Source organism: Pleurodeles waltl, chromosome 4_2 (assembly GCF_031143425.1).
Source record: "Pleurodeles waltl isolate 20211129_DDA chromosome 4_2, aPleWal1.hap1.20221129, whole genome shotgun sequence".
Lineage (NCBI taxonomy): Eukaryota > Metazoa > Chordata > Amphibia > Caudata > Salamandridae > Pleurodeles > Pleurodeles waltl.
In genome coordinates this window covers 121,957,179-121,968,155 of record NC_090443.1, presented here as the reverse complement: position 1 = coordinate 121,968,155, position 10,977 = coordinate 121,957,179, and positions in this window count along the sequence as shown.

Here is a 10,977-nt window from a genome sequence, read left to right as displayed (position 1 = left end):
CGGACATGGACTCAGGATGCTCTCTGTGCATAGGATGCTCATCACCCATTCCTCCTTTACGTGTTACAGACTTGAAGGGAACGTTTAGGCAAACACAATGATATGTGTTTCTTCCATCGATCTGTGAGCAAGGGCGCAGGGAAGAGCAAACGGCAGAGCTAAGCAGCTGCTAATCGTGGGTTCAGTAGTTCATGTTTCTTCAAGCTCTCCAATCTGAACTCCTAACAAATAAACGGAAAGGTCAATCTCATCGAAATGGCATTGAAACCTCACGATGCTCAAGGATAGGATATCGAAAATGGTGCTTGCACCACAGTGGTAAGGAAAGCTACTGTCAGTAAAAACTAAAATACAAGACCACTGGTCGTGGTCATCCTCTAAGGCCTGACAGTAGGGCCAATAACATCAACATAATCTTCAGCTTGATCCATCTGGTAGTAGCCGCAAAACTCTTTGCTACACAGGGCCATATGCATGCACCGAAATAGGATCACATTCAAACCTAACCTTCTTTTAGGGATGCTTAAGATTCGACCGTGTTACACTTACACAAATGTCCTTGGCTTGCTTCAAAAGAGTTTCGGATCCATCATTATTCGTGTGCCAGAGCCATACATAAAAATACACATAAATTAAACATGCATATTAAAATACATAATAAATAATCCATGTAAAGCCTTAATAAAAACAAATCAGCCATGAACAATTACCAGAGCACTGACATTCATGATTAAGCTGTTGATTTCAAGAATAATCATATCCTAAAACACACTTTATCATTTAATATTTGCAAAATTCAAAGCGCTATACTACATTCTGCCAATTGATGCTTCTTTAAAAGCAGGACTAAAAATCTCTTAATAAAAACAGCATAACATTTTCAAAAAAGAATAACATTTGTAATTGGTCTGATACTGGTCTGAATTTGTGTTTCACTAAGGTGGCCCAACAGAAAGCAAAACATACATCTCACTGTCCCTGCACTAGATCTCCTTCCCATTTTCCACGTGCCGACAGTGAGATTCCGTACCAATACACATTTTACAATTGACGTAGGGTTCACAGATCATTTGTCAAGCTCGGAGGTTCCCTGGCAATGTGCCTATTTTCCAGAAACAATAAACCAGTTGCTTGTTTCTCCTGTGCACAGAGTACGAGTTGTCAGATAGGAGACACCACCCCATCTCTGATAAAGTTTTATGGAAATATGCAGGGACACGTTATATTAGGCCTTTTGTCACAGAGAAGGCAAGCTTTAATAATGTATTGGTTCTAGCTTGCTTTGGCATTAAGCCAGACACAGAGCCACAAAGAAAGGGGGTGCAGCTAGTCCGATCTTCTAAATAAGGGACACCAGACTCCTCATGATATATATGGTGCGACGTTGAAAGGGTTAATGAAAGAATCTGCTTGCAGTGGCGATTCTCCTTGACCTGAATTGTGGAGCAAATAGCACAGCCCCAAACTCCAGCTCTGTATACTGGTAGGAGCACACTGGGTCTTATAAACTTCAAGAGAGGTGTGATTGCCTTACGACTAATGGCCATGGCAAGTTGACGAGAGCACCCACAGAACTACAAAGCTGCAGCCCGCAGTTCGAAACATTGGAATCCCAAACGCCTAAAAAATCAAAAGAGACCCTAAGACAGGAAAAACTCTTAACCCTTTCTAAGCAGCTATTGCCGATTGTAAAGGTAGAAACACTCAACCCTTTCGGGCCACGAGCCATGATATATGATTTTGCGAAATTAGTAATTAAAACTAGTCCTGACATAAACTGGACAAAGTAGCTGACCAACCTTTGTAAGCCCCTAGGTGTACGGGCCATCAAAACATCATCAGCACATAACAGTATAGGGACAGGGATGTTGTTGCCAATTGGAACATCCATAGTAGCATTTACTAGAGAGGGACTCAAACTTTTAACATATAAAATAAAAAGAAAGATGGCAAGATCTCGCCCTTGCCAGACACCCCATAACAGATCAGAGGGGTCATATAATTCCCCACTCGCACCAGATCTAACCCTAGTAGTTGAATTTTCGTGTAATACATAAAGAAAATGCATTAGTATAGTGTCCAATCACAGCTAAAGAAGGAGGATTAACCACTGTTAAATTTAATTCACACAACCAGATGCAGTTGACGAGTCCATAAACGTCAGATACATTGGACAGTGCGTGCCAAGAGTATACTGCCTATAATTAGTCAAGAATGTGATTGTATCTAGCCCAATACTGCAACCTATTGTAAATTAGTTTACCAGTTATTTTAACAGAGGTCTCAGTGAGTGAAATGGGATGTTATCATCTTAGTTCAGAATGGTTGCCCATCTTGAGAATAGGGACAATGATCGAAGAAGAGCATGAGCTTGGTAATTGATTACTATCAAGATTATTAAACACATGTGTTAAATGAGGTGCCCAGAGATCAAAATTATATTTTACTAGTTTAATTGACATCCCATTGGATCCCAGTTCTGTACCTGCCGGGGTCTGGAAAATTGCTTGAGTCACCTCATCCAATAAGAAAATGTATTTAGTACCTTGATTGAAATAAGTCACTAAATTGCTGTGCAAGGGGTAACTACTGAGAGAGCAGTGAATGTCTGAGAGTTATCCCATTGTTAACCATTAATATGACAGCTCATTATATTAATAGGATTAATATTTTTCCTACACAAGTTTACAGTGGACCAAAATTACTTAGTTATTTTTCTCAGTATCTGTTACTTGGCATGTTTAACAAAATCCACCTTCATCCCCTAGGGTTCTGCAGACCGTTTTACAGCCTTGACAAGATGAAACCCAAGGCCATGAAAACGGTCACAATGAATCACATTGAGCTTTTTAGGCAAGGTAAGTACCATATTATTTGTGTCTACTTGTGAGACCTGAAACTTCAAGCTCAACAAATGACATAATATCAATGTCCAAATAGATGTTGACACGAAACTAGAGTTGTGGAAAGGATGCATCAAAGAACCCTGAACCTATTAACACAGGTAATCCAATGCATTGGAGCAATTATAGTTAATATATACAGGGAGTGCAGAATTATTAGGCAAATGAGTATTTTGACCACATCATCCTCTTTATGCATGTTGTCTTACTCCAAGCTGTATAGGCTCGAAAGCCTACTACCAATTAAGCATATTAGGTGATGTGCATCTCTGTAATGAGAAGGGGTGTGGTCTAATGACATCAACACCCTATATCAGGTGTGCATAATTATTAGGCAACTTCCTTTCCTTTGGCAAAATGGGTCAAAAGAAGGACTTGACAGGCTCAGAAAAGTCAAAAATAGTGAGATATCTTGCAGAGGGATGCAGCACTCTTAAAATTGCAAAGCTTCTGAAGCGTGATCATCGAACAATCAAGCGTTTCATTCAAAATAGTCAACAGGGTCGCAAGAAGCGTGTGGAAAAACCAAGACGCAAAATAACTGCCCATGAACTGAGAAAAGTCAAGCGTGCAGCTGCCACGATGCCACTTGCCACCAGTTTGGCCATATTTCAGAGCTGCAACATCACTGGAGTGCCCAAAAGCACAAGGTGTGCAATACTCAGAGACATGGCCAAGGTAAGAAAGGCTGAAAGACGACCACCACTGAACAAGACACACAAGCTGAAATGTCAAGACTGGGCCAAGAAATATCTCAAGACTGATTTTTCTAAGGTTTTATGGACTGATGAAATGAGAGTGAGTCTTGATGGGCCAGATGGATGGGCCCGTGGCTGGATTGGTAAAGGTCAGAGAGCTCCAGTCCGACTCAGACGCCAGCAAGGTGGAGGTGGAGTACTGGTTTGGGCTGGTATCATCAAAGATGAGCTTGTGGGGCCTTTTCGGGTTGAGGATGAAGTCAAGCTCAACTCCCAGTCCTACTGCCAGTTCCTGGAAGACACCTTCTTCAAGCAGTGGTACAGGAAGAAGTCTGCATCCTTCAAGAAAAACATGATTTTCATGCAGGACAATGCTCCATCACACGCGTCCAAGTACTCCACAGCGTGGCTGGCAAGAAAGGGTATAAAAGAAGGAAATCTAATGACATGGCCTCCTTGTTCACCTGATCTGAACCCCATTGAGAACCTGTGGTCCATCATCAAATGTGAGATTTACAAGGAGGGAAAACAGTACACCTCTCTGAACAGTGTCTGGGAGGCTGTGGTTGCTGCTGCACGCAATGTTGATGGTGAACAGATCAAAACACTGACAGAATCCATGGATGGCAGGCTTTTGAGTGTCCTTGCAAAGTAAGGTGGCTATATTGGTCACTGATTTGTTTTTGTTTTGTTTTTGAATGTCAGAAATGTATATTTGTGAATGTTGAGATGTTATATTGGTTTCACTGGTAATAATAAATAATTGAAATGGGTATATATTTGACCTAACATAGCTAAAACTAAAAACAAACTAAAAACTACTTCCAAAAATATTCAGCTTTGATATTAATGAGTTTTTTGGGTTCATTGAGAACATGGTTGTTGTTCAATAATAAAATTAATCCTCAAAAATACAACTTGCCTAATAATTCTGCACTCCCTGTATATGGATCTAAAGAATATTTTTCTTCCAACCTAGTATCCATGCTTATTCTTGTTGAATGTATGATCTTACATCCAAAAGGGCTCTATTTGTTTCACAGAGTAGTTCTTAGTTGTATTCAACTAGGGGCTCGCGTACTAACTACACCAGAAGTTTTGTCTTTTTTTATGCAAGCTGTCGTCTCAACCAGTGGATCCTTCTCATCTGCCATAACCCCATTAAAGCTGCTTTGGAATATGCTGATGGCTTACAGATATGTGCACCCATCCCTCTCTTCCATCAGAAAAGTGAACACTCTCAGCATAGCGTTCCACATGAACATGATTCCCCATTGTCCCTTTTTTGATATTAAACATGGTTAGTGCTTTTTTGTACTACGGTTTGATACAATGTGATCCCTGTCTCACCTTGAAGCCCAGCTTTCACTTCACAGAAAGATTTGCTCACCAGAACTGAATTTAAAAGTGATAGCAATCAGGTTTTTAAAGTTGGCAAGCAATCATTGTATGAAGGAGCGAGACTCCAAAGCTGCTGACGGACACTCCAGAGGTTCTTACAGATCGTGCTCTAAGGAAAGTGAAAGCCCTTTGTACAATAATCGTGTGGCAATATCCTGATCCGTCATTGTTATAACAAGGAGGATCAGTCTAAGCATGGTGGTGCTACTTGAGAAGCTGAACATTACTACAAGTTGTGTTACAAGGGCATCATTTTTTATTAAAATACCATGAAAATTGGAACATAGTCACATTTGGAGCAAGGTTTGGACCAATTAGGATTCCACTTGAAATGTCTGAGGCGCATTTTCTGTAAAGACCTACTTCACGGCCCCCCTTAGACTTTCCTATGCTTTGTCTGCCTCATACAACATAACATTGTAACCAGACAATTAACAAATAATGGTGACTCTGAAGCACAGGGATCAGGGGGGTCAGAATGTGATTAAGTGACTCAAATGTAACACATACAATCAAGCACAAATGATTTGCTGGGCCCAAAGTCTAAATGTTTATGTAACATTCTCCCTTAATCCTGCCATTAGTAGATGAAATCACATTTTATCCTCAATGCACTACTTTAACTCATTTTGATTGAGATCCATAGCTACCTAGTTGTACGCCCACATCCTAACAATTGTTTTTTTTAAATTCACTCTACTGAATGCAAAATTAAAGTGAAACACATTCCTATATGACTGTTGAATGTCCTCTCTGCTCTAACAATAAACGTTCACTTCATTTACATAGCCTAGTTACATATCAATACTTAAAGTCAATAGAGGTATGTAGGTGTCTATTTTGTTGTTTTGTTGATTTCCGAGTTGCTTTTGATCTGGTGGAACGGAACCTGTTACGGGATATGTTGAAGCAGCCCAGGGTCGATTCTGAACCACTTTTCCTCCTTCGGGGACTACACTTGCAAAACTGGGCCCAAGTGACCTTAGATTCGGGTGGATCGCTATCAAAGAAGATCCTTAGAAAGAATGGGTTGCGACAAGGGTGCGTCTCGGCCCCACTATTGTTTGTTATATTTTTGTCTGACCTGCCAAACGTATTAAAGGAGGCTAGGGGTCTTTGCCCAAAATTGGATGGCAGCCATATCTCTTGCTTACTATACGCTGATGATTTGGTGATAGTTGATATGACGGAGCTGGGGCTGGAAAGAAAATTAGACGCTTTTTTATAATTACTGTCAAAGTAAACAGCTTACAGTAAATTTGGACAAAATTAAAAAAATGGTGTTGGGAAAAAAGAAGAGGACATTTTCCTAGTACCTGGGAGGTGACAAAGTAGAATTGGTTGATAAATATAAATATTTAGGCATGTGCTTTGACTCTGAATTAAGATGGAAAGAGCACATTGAGTCACTAAAAACGACGGCATTAACATCGGTTTGGGGATTAAAGCAGTTTAGTCGGAAGTATGGAGGACCGTCTCTTCGGCCAGTATTTTCTGCCTTTAATGCTATGGTGCATCCTCAATTTCAATATGGGGTGGAAGTTTTAACTCTCGCCGGAAAGCTGAACTGGGATGCAGAAGAAAGTAAATGTGTGAAACATTTGCTCACGCTTTCCCCCTCAAGTATGATTCAGGCTATAATGGCGGAATGCCAAATGATGGTGTGAAGTTACCAGGGAATGCAAGCCTCATTGAAAATTTGGTTGAGCCTGTTTGGAGAGCGGATTTCCAAAAGTGCGCGATGATGTAAAAGGGAAATAAAGACAAGCAAATTGAATGGGGCTTCCCAAATGAGAGGACAACTAGAAAAGAGTTGTTAACTAGTGGCGCAGAGAACAAATCCCAAAGCAGGAGTTGCGCGCCATGGTAAATAAAAGTGCTAGAGAAGCAGAGAGGTTATTTGGAGGGGAAAATATCCACCCAGTTTATGGTGAGAGGGTAGAGAAATTAAGAATATTTTTTCTCTTATATAGAGGCTTTACCTAACCCTAAGTTAAGGAATGCGGTGATAACATTTTAGGGTCAGGTTAAACCCTTGTTATATGGATCTAAAAATAAAAAACATAATTAGGGATGACCTGGGCTTATGTACATGTGGCTTAAAACAAAAATGTAGTGCCCAACATATTTTATTGGATTGTTTATGGTTTTCAGAGAAACTGAAGATGTTTTTAAAGCCAGTTTTTAGGGAACATAATGTTAATAACCGGGATCAAGCCTTCAACCTACTGGTAGATATGAGATTTTTGAATATGACTTGTGCCTTAGGCCGATTTTTAATTGAAATTCGAGGTGTCTTAATGGGCTCTCCGGTGCCTTGTAAGAGTGTAGTATGTGAGGCATAATAATGTAATGGTATTTTATAAGGGTTAAGTTATTTTAACAATTGATTAGATGATAAGGAATACTCACATGCACACAAAAACGAATATAGGGTCAGGCAGGTCTGACTCACCAAAAATTAAATTAGCGGCACCTTGGGGAAGGACGAGAAAGATTGCTATATGATATAACGCTGCCTTGTATGTTTTAGTAGAATTAGGAGACAATGACACTTTTAACTGTGAGCGTATCATATTTTAAGTGATGATGGAAAGGTAAATTTGGGTTTAAGATTTTAAGTTATTGTTCCTACTTAACTGCTGTTAGATTGTAATTTCATATATGTTAGAGCTGCTCTCCTCCTGAGAGACATGGGAAAAACGATTTACCACCGTGTCTTCAGAATCAGGGTTTAAAGCAAAGCATGTGTTACTTTATCTAGATTTGTCCTTCATATTTAAAAAGTAGGACATTTTTAGGAATTTTACTGGGCTAGGCTGGTTTTGTTCTATACAAGTTTGTAATAAAGTTTATAAAGCCAATTGTGAATAGGGCTCTGTTAAGCAATAAAGAATTTTATTAGGAGGGTTTTACAACCATGAATTGTCATGAATCAAGAACAACTATAACAAGGCTGTAAGCTGTGTGCCAGATCAGATTTATGAAATATTATATTATGGATTTATGTTTTATGCTTTTATGGCTTTTATGCCGAATAAAGACTTTATTAACTTTAATACTTAAATGTGAGACTGGTTGCACTGAAAATCATATTCCAATCTAACCAATTGTTCTTGCAGGAGAGGAAAAAACTATATAAGGAAATTCTTGAATATATTCATAATAGTTGTTTCTAGATAAATTGCAATTATAATAACGTACTCCAGTTGGGTGTGGTATAATATTTTACATCATTAAAAAATCAGACTTCTGCTTAGCACCACATCCATTTACTCTTAAATCATGTCTTTGCACGTCTTTTGTGACATCAGAATAAGGCTGTATGTCAGAATATCACTAGGAAAAATGTCATCTGACATAAACATCTTATCCTCAACATCTCTTACAAAAATTGTAAATGCAGATTTTCTATGATTATCTCCATTTGGGCGATACTTTTGGAAATGTTGTTGACAATATTTCTGTCAAATGATATTTTGGCTATGATTGATACCTTCTGTTCTGTGATCACCGTCTTCTCTATCCCTGAACATGATTCCTGTGCTATTCTTGGATGTAAATATGGTACTGCCCATCTAGAACGACCTGCTAATTCGTCATCACAATACATAAGAACACAACATTGTCCGGAGTAAGAATTCCGTATATTAGTACCCTTTGACATGGCACTGTATTAGAAGTAGTATGTTTGGGAAAGCATGTTCTGAAATATAGTACTAATAGTATAGTCTATGCTCAGTATTACATATGACTGATGAATAAGCTATATCACAAATGATTTTGAACAACTTTCCCTTACCCATGACTTTTTTGAGCAGCTTCTTAAGTTTGAAAAATAATATGCCACTCTTTCAGGCAAGGAGTTGGTGTGCAAATGGCAACAATTTGCTTGATGCATGTCATAAGGAGTTTTTTTTCGAAATCAAGGACCTTCTGAATTACACATTGTTTGGTGTGCGAAAACCAGGAGGACGGATTCTGTCACATATCCTACCGTCAAATAAAAGCCATTACAATTTATTTCAAATGGCAAATAATATGTAGACTTGGGAATTTCAGATCCCTTTCTGCATGAAAAATCTATGGCCTGGCTGGGTTGGGAATTGTCAACTCTCTCTGTGGGGCTGGGAGGAGCAGGGATGAAGCCGTGCCTCTCTCCGTAGCCCGTTTGTAGTTTTACTGGATCCTCACTAAATAGAATTAGTAATTTCGACTCCGGAATCACCCGGTTCTTTGTAGTTGCCTTGGGCACTATCCCAGCTGGGGACACCTCGCTAGGGATCTCGTAATCAAGGTCCAGATGTCTCACAATGGAGTCACATGAATAAGGTGTGGATTAACAGGGTGAAAATCACAGAAGACATTACTCCATCCTCATTAAAATCTGAATAAAAAGCCCTCTAGCCATAGGTCTTCTATAACACCCTCCTTTTACATCATTAAACGACTGTGAAACTTCAAATTGTACACAACTGCTGTCGAGTTCTTCACATCGTTAATGAATAACATGACACAGTAAACACTGTACTCTGCTTGGTGTCAGTTTTTGTAATTGCTCAGTGCCAGAGCCAATTCTCTCACCCCTAAGATGCGGCAAAGAAGAAGCAGCCATTTCCTTCTACCCAAGTGATAAGCAAGGCTAAAAAATAGAGGATATGCTCTTAAATGTCCTCATTTAAACCACACACAGGGCATAAACTTCCTCAGGCACAGGCAGGTGACCCCACTTGGCTGTAAAGGATGCTAATGGAAGAGTGCCATATCTAAACTGCAGGGACAGCTTCCTCGCTTGTGGAGGCTCTATCTCATTCAAAAAACTCTCCAATTTATATTAATCTTCAAAGGAAAGAAATGTATCTGTGAGGGTACCACATGAGGGTTGCAGCAGCTGTTGCCCACAGGTGTTGCTGTACTTTACTTTCAAGAGCAATTTACTGATTAGAGAGGCTTCCCAAGGATTGGTCCAAAGTGTATAACAACCCATCTTTGCCAGGGTCTCCTTTATATACCTGACCCCCGAATCCCTAGAACTTTCTTCAGCCCCTCTCGATAGGTCATGAGCACCCTATTGATCAATTATGCTTCCAAAATAATATAGGCCTAACACCCACCAGCTCCGAGATTGGCCTGGCATCCAGGTCTAGCCCAAGGAGTACCAGAGGGGTGCTGATGGGAAACTCCATCAACTGCTGCAAAAACCTTTTTTCACCAGCTTGCAAGTTTCCCATATCCTTGTGGCTCCAAGAGATGAACCAAGCACCTGCTGTTTGTAGATTTGAAGAGTTGGAGACAGTGGGCCATAGCATGACCTATTCCATACTCTACTCAAATGCCCCTATATTCTGCATTAGTCTAAGCTTCACCTTAGCAATATGGCAGGACCAATCTAGTCATTCCTTAAGTGTCAGCCTCAAGTACTCGAATATTTGGACTTGCTCCAGGGGGACCCCCAGCAGCGGTGGATTTGGTCTTGTACTGCAGCATATATTTAGGACCATGTACCTGGTTTTGCCCACATTTACTTTAAGTCCCCTCTGGGCACAGAAGGTGATAAAACTGTCCAAGAACTTCTGGAGCCCCATCAGTGATTTAGACAACAGTAGGGTGTCACCGGCAAACATCAAGGCAGGAGCCTTGATGTTAGCCAGGCTTGGTGCGTCCCCATCACAATCACTCAACAGAGATATTAAATCATTGATATGTGAAAAGAGTTGGAGCCGGATGCAACTCTGCCTTACTCCTCTAGTGACAGAAAAAGGTTCAATCAACTCACTCTGCTTCCCACAGCAAACATGAGCATAGTTGTGGGTATGTAACATTACTAGGGCAACCAAAAGATCTCTCAGAACCCTCATATCAGCCAATTCAGGCCAAAGTCTTTCTCTGGGTATGAGATCGAATTCTGAACGCGAGTCAACAAAAGCAACAAATAGTCGCCTGCCACCCAGTGTCACTGTTTTCCAGTAGATATG